The following is an 8,485-nucleotide window of genomic DNA, read 5'->3' as shown; positions in this document are numbered from 1 at the left end:
ATTACTTCTGCCCATATTTTTTTAATGTCATTTGTGTTGACTCCTTCTTTCTCATTGATGCCTATTAGTCTCACATTGTTCATCTTTGAATCATCTTGCAGGTGATGGATTATTTTTTCCTGCATCCTAGTTGTTTTTAAGAGATCCTTTCTTACCTTTTCACTAGCTCCACCAGCATCTTCCAGATCTTAAACTCTGTCTTCACTTTTACTTAAACAGTTTTGCAAGCTTGTGATTGAGATTTTAAATTTCTCTCTATCCCTTTGACTCTGCTTCATGCAATCTATTTCTTTCCTGTATTGCTCATTCAAGGAATCTGTCATTTTTCTAATCTCAATTTTTTATCAATGTCTTCTTTAGAAGCAGTTATAAATTCTTATACTGCAGTGTTTTTTTCAGATTGCATTCCCTCCCTGTGTTTCTGTAGTTGATTCTTTAGTTCAGATGCTATGAGTTTCAGTGATTCTTTTCTTATTTCAGAAAATTCCACTCTGAGCTCCTCTATAACTTTCTGCTGTTGCTTATTTACTATCGACGCTATTAATTCATACATTTGAGTTGAGCTTGTAGAAAAGAATTCCACTCTGAGTTCCGCTATGACTTTCAGCTGTTGCTTATTTATTATTGACGCTATTAATTCATAAATTTGAGCTGAGCTAGTGTCCTCTGCCCTTGTTGTGGGTGGGCATTGGGTTTCCTCCATATGTTTCTGCATTTGATTCTTTACTTCAGATGTTATTAATTCAGGGATTTCTTTTTTCATTTACAATCTGAGTTCCTCTATACCTTTCTGCAGCTGTTTCTTTATTTCAGAAGCTGTTGATTCATTGATTTCAGCTATGTGATTCCCAATTTGTTCTGTGGTAGTGTCCTCTGCACTTGTTAGGGGTGGGCTTGGGTTCTGAGATTGCATTTTCCTCCTTTTCATTTTGATTTTGTGTAGCACTGTCTTCTCACCTTTTTTGTAGTACTTTGGTGTAGTTATAACCTTAGCACATACTGAAGTTCAGGTGCAGATCTACAAAGTTTGGTTTTATCCAGTTGTGCCTGGCTTGTGTCTGGCTGCTGTGCTCAGCTGCCTCCTGCTGCTGCCCTTGTAGGTGAACTTGTTTTGCCCCCCTGGCAAGAAGTTTTGCTCCTGGAATAGCTGGGTGGTTCTGTTCTTTACTCTTTCTGCAGGAATTGCAGCTGCAAGGTTTCTCCCCATGCCTGTATGCCAGGTCTGAGCTGAGTCTGGAGAGGGTAAGGTGGAGTAGTGGGGAGAGGCAGCTCTCCCACTCACTCACTGGGTCTGGGATAGGACTGGATCTGGGAGTTCCAGGAACATGGCAGTAATTCCTATTGGGCAGGCATGGAGTGGGAGGTACTGCGGAGTGGTTGGGGGGCATCCCAAGGGGGTGAAAGAGGGTCTCACTCATGCTATGCCTGGGCTGGGACCGGTAGGTCCCGCCGGTGCAGGGTAGCTGGAAGTTTCCCACACACTCCTATATTGGATTATGTTGCTGAATTCACACACCTACAGTATTTAAATGGCAATGGAATACCCATCTTTGACAAAACTAAACAAAAAAAGGGGATACAAATAAGTACCATTTCATATCTATGTATACAAAATAGGATAGATATACAGCTACTTTCTCTTAATTCAGTGAGCAGAAAGATTTGTACTAATAGGGTTTGGAGAGGATATCATGTCACCATCTTATACTATGAATAACTACTACAAAGACAACAATATTTAATGTATTAATTATTGAAACTGTCCTATTAATTGTATTGGAAACTCTCTTATTGCTATTTGTTTCTCAATAAAATTGATAAAATATATATATAAAAAAACAAGAGCAGGTTGAGGAGTGGATTTAGATTAGATATGGAGAGGAAATGATTTGGCTTGCTTATCATTTCAATCTTTTTGTTTTTTTGTGGAACTGGGGATTGAACTCAGGCCCTTGCTCTTGCCAGGGAAGCACTTATTCCACTGAGCCATCTCACTGGCCCCTATCATTTTAATCTTTTCAATATCTGTTTTAGGCAGAATTATCAGTTGCCTAAAGTGGAAGTGGAAGTTCTGGCCTGATACAGTTTGCATTTTTGAGCCCTGAACCCCAACAGCTTCTCCTTCTCTGGTAGCTCTCATAGGAAGTTGTTGCCCAGGGCAGTGGACCAGCTTCCACAAAGTGAATCACATGGCTGTCTTACTAGTGCGCTCAGAAATGAAACACTCCCAGATGTCCTAGCTGGTTCATGTTAAATGTACTCATGGTAAATCTGTGAGCACGTCACCTGACCTATACACCAATTTGCTCATCTATAAAATGTAAATAATAACTTTGTACATTTAAATTTATCCCACAGGAAACAAAATACAGTCCTGAAAATCAGACCTTGGGAAAGATCTGATCCATGCTGTTATGCTTGAGCATAGCACAAAGGCAGAAGGAATCTGAATGAAATGAAAAAGGGATTTGAGGCAAGTGGTGACCATTCCCTCCTTTGCCCAGGTCAGGCTTTCCATTTTCAGCCAACAGTCAACTCTATCTGTAAGAGCTGCAAGCCACGGACCCCCTTCCTGCTGGGTTGGTTATCTTTCTCAGCTCTCCTTTCATGGTCTCCCATATAAACAACTTGGCTTTACCCAGACCCACATGGGTGACTGAGTCAAACCTTGTCCTTGAAAGGAAGAAGTAAAAGCATTTGAGAATCAGGATCAGTTCTTCTAAACAAACCTGAAACTTTCAGCTATTTCCTTATTAAGTGTTGAGTTCTGCAGCAAATATCAAAGCCTAGAATGCAGAGACAGTCATTTTTCTTAAGGAATTTGGACTTAAATGAGAAACACTACCTACCACCTTATTTGTTTGCTTTTCTTTTTTGTATGTGTTTTCCAAGTGTCAGCAGAAGTAGCTCAGTGCTAGAGTCAAATAGTTTCAAGGTAGTGGATTAAGTAATGTGAAGGTTTTATTGGCCTTAGAATGACTATCCTTGAAGTTTAACAAAGGTTATTTGAGGAAAGGTGGAAATGTACATGGCTTCTTAGAAAGAAAATAAAATTAACTTCACTAAAGCAAGGTCTTGATAAGAAAAGTGGAAAGAAGTCATTAAAGTAGTGGACCAGAAGGCAGAATTCAGCATGAAGACGCTGTGCTACTCAGATGGCTTTCTCAAGGGAGAAGAGTGAGTGTGAATGTGTAGTACTTATTTTAACAAAATAAAGGTCATATTATTCATGGATTTCCTCTACTACTCTAAGGACTTTACACACATTAATTATTTAATCATAAAACAATCCTTGTAAAATGTGCTCGTAATATCCCATTTCACATATTAGAAATAGGGAGATAGCGCTACCAGGGACACACAACAACGATCAGGGAGAGAAAGACTCTTGGACGGAGCTCCTGGGGTGAAAGACAGACTGCCACAGGCAATGACACACTGAGCTTAGACGGAAGCTGTGACACCTGGTAAGTTTCATGGACTGTCAAAAGAAAATTTGAAGTTGGATACTTAAGGTAGATAAGCAATTTAATGTAGATAAAAACATATACTAGGAAGTTAAAATATGATTAAAATTAAAAAATTCACCTCTTGAGCAGAGAAGGCATGCTTTTGGTAGAGTAAAAGGAACACAGATTTCTCATCACAGTGAAAGAGAAGCCCAATACCTGCCTTTCCAAAGCCCATCTGAAGTTTGTTCTGGTTTATTATTCTGTGTTTATTCTGGAAATAGCATATCTGTCTTCCATCACTCACCGGGAACAAATTTGTAGAGTGGTGGTTTTTCAGATTAAGAAGATGAAGAGGAAATGTGTATGTGTCATTTTTTATTTATTTGTGCTTTCTAGATAGCACTAGTATTTTTTGCATTTATAAATTATTTAACACATGCCAAGAAGCCCTGAGAAATATATTATAGACAAGCCATGTACCTCAATTTACATACAATATATTATTTCTGTCAGGCTTTCTACATAACACTTTTTCTTTTCTTTTTGTTTTTAATACGTTATGGCTTACATGTGTTACAAGTAAATCATGCAGTTGTGTCATGATGTCTGCACACACTCATAAAGATAATGAACATTTCCAAACCCACCTATGTCACTTTCTGATGAAATAAAATGTTTCCAATGCAGCTTATGTGCCAGCACTAGGTTTTCATTTGTCCCTCTCAGAAATCTGTCTCAGTATCCTGACACTGTTCATCATTTCTTCTTTATCTTTTTCCCCCACTACCAAGGATTTGTGTAGCTAGGGTGGATTGTCAGACTGATTGGCTTCAGGATCTTCTGGGGGGTGGTTCTGGTGGAGCTCAATTCCAGGTGCATGGCTTCTTAGAAAGAAGTCTGGGTAGCTTATGAAGGTATCACTTTGGATACTACATGGGCTCCCTGGCCCATTTCTTCTCTGAGACTGTACCCTATTCTGCTCCCCACCTGTCATGAACTGAGCATCTTGATCCACATATAACTTTTCACCATGGTGCTTCTGCATTAGAGCATGCTAACGATATACTAAGTTCCCAGAAACTGTGAGCTGAATTAAGCTTCCTTTCCTTTAAGTTGTGGATGTTGGATGTTGTGTCACAGCAAAGAGAAAGCAAAATGATACAGAAAATTGGTACCACATAATCAGGGCCATTACTGACCATGTAATTCAAATGTCTCTGGAAGTGACTGGCAGGGGATTTGGAAGAGGTGTTGAGAGCCAGGTTAAAACCCTTGAATACTATAAGCCAAATGTGATCAATGATTCTGGGCAGTGCTCAGAAGATAAGAAATGCGGACAGTAAAGGCCAGGCTCAGGAAGTCTCATGTGGGAACAGGAATTCATTGACAGCTGGGCTAGCAGGCATGTGTGTTACATGCTGGCAGAAAATCTGTGTGCATTTAGCCCAAGTCCTGAGACCTAATAGGAGATTGAGATGAACTGTAAAGGATTAATTAACTGAGGAAATAAATTTTCAGTATATCCCAACTGTCAGGTTGTGACATGAACACTGCTGGAGATTAGTCAGGTTTATAGTAAGAACTGGGACAAAGCAGTACAGAAAATTCAGAAAATTTGATTTTGGGTCCAGAAGGAACCATGTAGAAAATTGGAAACAAAATAGACATCATTAAAAAAGAAAGCAAGTAACCGTGCAGGAAGAAAGACACCTTGAGGGTATCTCAGAAGTTGGCAAGACCCTACCTATTATAAGCTCAAGGCTACAAAGCTATCAACCTTTCCTGTGAGGAGAGAGTCCCTGTGACCCCTACTGCAAAGGGTCTTCTAGCAAGTTGGCTTCCTGAGATTCATTTCACTGTCATCAGCGAAGGCAGAAACATCACAATGTCAAAGATGACAAGGGCAGGGATGTGATGATTAGGTTGGAGTATCAACTTGATTGTCTTTAGGATCTCAGGGGATTGATGGAGTATGCTTGTGGGTGTGTCTGGTGGGTCCTGGAAGTGGGGCTTGGAGTTCTGTCCATGGTCCTTGGTGCATTTCTTCTTGTTCTGCTGCTCTGCTTCCCAGTCACCCCCAAGCTATGCGTATTTTATCCCTCCCACTTTTCCATTGTGATGTTTCTGCCTTGGTGTCAGCTGACCAGGGACTGACTCTCCTAAAACTATAAGTTGTACTAAACATCTCCTCCTTCAGATTGCAGAAGAGGTTAGGTATTTCATCCCAGTGATAGGAAACTTCAACAGTGGTGGGGTAAACCAAATCTCTTCACACTAAACTATATTGGTGAGGCATTTTAATTTGTTTTTTTTTGTTTTAATTTTGGTACTGCATCTTACCAAGTTGCTACATTTCCCAGGCTAGGTACAAATTTGTGATTCTCCCTCAGGGTCCCATAGTGCTTATTATGGTTTGTGTCTAGTTGTCCTCCCAAAGCCTCATACAGTCACTGGGTAAGCTTCTAGAGGTTGTGATTAATTCATTATCCAATGCTAAGATTATGGATGTGAGTGCTACATCTGCCCTGGGGCAGACAGCCTGAATACAATATAGGGGTGGAGAGAGGCTTGCTAGATGCCACAGCTGCTGCCCCTATCTTTGCTCTTTGCTGTTTTTCTGCCACTATAACTGCTGCCTTCTGCCATGTGCCACTCTGCTTTGGAGCCAGCTGAGAATGGACTGAAAACTCTACTATGAGCTAAATAAACCTTGCCTTCCTTAATTTTGGGTGTCAGGTATTTTGTCCCAGCAATGAGAGAAAAGTAACCAAGACAGTGCTGGAATGGTGTTCTTTTATATTTTAACCTATTTACAGAGAATACACAGTAACATCTTGCTTCAAAATTTTACATAGTGGGCTGGGGAGATGGCTCAGTGGAATAAGTGCTTCTGTGGCAAGTGTAAGAGCCTGAGTTCAATCCCCAGTTCTTAAAAAAATAAATTGCATAAATGGAGGCAAAGTGAACACATGTGTTCAAATCACTCTCTGCCTCCAAAAAAGGTATCTTTGATAAAACTAGGTTTATTAGCCTTATCCATTTATATAGTTGTTACATAGAATTTTTAATTTTAATTTTGTGAGTACATGTTTGCAGTGCATAACAATTACATTTAATATGGGCCAATGAATCTGCTGTAATCTTTTTTTTTTAATGTATTTAGCACAGGCAGAGTCTTACTACACAGTTTGGACTTGTAGCGATTCTTACTGTTTTTCAGTCTCCCAAGTGCTGAGATTACAGATGCATACAACCATGCCCAGCCTTAACACCATCTCAGAGTGCCTTGGGGATGGGGCCAGCAGGGCAGGCCGGGTCTGCTGTATCTAAACAGGTACAATTTTTTTTGGCTCCAAATGCCTTCATGGCAGGTTTGGCTGGCTTAATTTCTGGGGATCGAACCACAGCAACCTGAACCTGACTGCTTTGTTGAAGCAGCCATTTAAAGAAATGAGCTAAGCGGTACACCCCCTCAACAGGTACAATTTTACAAGTGATCTTTTGCTTTCCTCTAACAGCTTTTGAGAATCTCTCCTTGTATTGGTCTTCTAAAACTCTAATTGTGATATGTTACAGATAATTTCTTCTTTGGTAGTAACTGTTTGGCGTTTTATATTCCTCATTTATCTATATGCTCAGTTCTTATTTTTTTTCTATACATAGTATTCTTTCATAATTTATGTGAACAGATTTTTAAAAATTCTATTTCCCTGTCTTTTGACATTTCTCGAGATCTAGTTAGTCTTACACTAGTCTTTCGGCATCATCTTGTAGCTGCTGGGTCCACTTTTCCTGCTCTTGTGTTGCTTAGGGGCTACCTGAGTATGTGATCCTGTGCAGTAGATCTGCCTTCTAGATCTGATAATCTCTCCTCAGTGTTCACCTCTGCTGGTCATACAATCAATAGAAATCTTTACTTCTGGAATTTCTTTTTTTATTTCATTTTTTTCCCATAATTTTATTGATACACAAATAACAATGAGACAGTTTCAAATCAAATTGGTAGGACAGTTTCAATAATTCACACATTGCATACATTCCTCCTAGTGGTTAATTGCTGTACAAGATGCAGACATGATATCCTATCTACAAATACCATTAGAACAAATCACTGTATTCATTAAGAGAATGTAACTATATATCTAACCACTTCGAATACACAGATACAAAATGGACATTCATCTGTATATTCTTTTTTTGTTAAGTTTCGTTATTTGAATATTATAGGTGTGTTAACTCAGCAAAATAATCTAAAAGAGTTCAGTATCCCATAATAGTATTGGGTATTCCGCTTGACTGACAATGTCAGAAATTGTTGACCTGAGTCTCCTACAGCTCAACATAACAGCATGGCTTTACTTCTTATATTTCGTTTTTATAATTTTCTGCTGGGTGGTTCAGACCAAGGTAAAGCAGGACCTATGGAAAAAAAGTTGTAGCTTTTGGGTCTGATAAGGTCAGTGAAATCCCCTCAAGATTCATCCTGAGATCCTGTATCTCAGATTGTTTGTCAGTGTCAGCCATGTGCATGAGTCATGGCCATTGCTTGGCCAAGGTGCTGTCTGTGAATGTCTGAGAGGATGTTTTCTCTCCATGTGACTCTCCTTAGGCACACTACATCATCGATCACTTTCCTCTTTGGCCCCATAATCTCCTTGATCAGAAAATTTCGGACACTGCCAAGTTACATGATGTTACAGTACAAGTTCTCTTATGTCCTGAGTATTAATTGACCTTGGAAGGCTAGGGCCAAAATGTTGGCTTTCCTTGCTGCCCCCTTTTCATCTAATTTTGATCTGCAAACTTAGGTTGTTAACCATCCAGAAGACAAGCTTATTGTTATTACCATATAACTTAGGCTGTTAAGCTTAACCTCACTATCTGTGTGCATATCAAACATCTTAGGCATAATATGGAACAGATATTTTTAATCAAGTATTGATATGTTGAACTTTAAGCCCCTAAAATATGAATAAAAACATTTAAAAATTAGAATATATTTTTAAAATAGGCATAAAGAATTATATACTTCT

Source organism: Octodon degus, unplaced genomic scaffold, assembly GCF_000260255.1.
Source record: "Octodon degus isolate 3935 unplaced genomic scaffold, OctDeg1.0 scaffold00096, whole genome shotgun sequence".
NCBI lineage: Eukaryota > Metazoa > Chordata > Mammalia > Rodentia > Octodontidae > Octodon > Octodon degus.
This window is presented reverse-complemented; position numbering follows the sequence as displayed.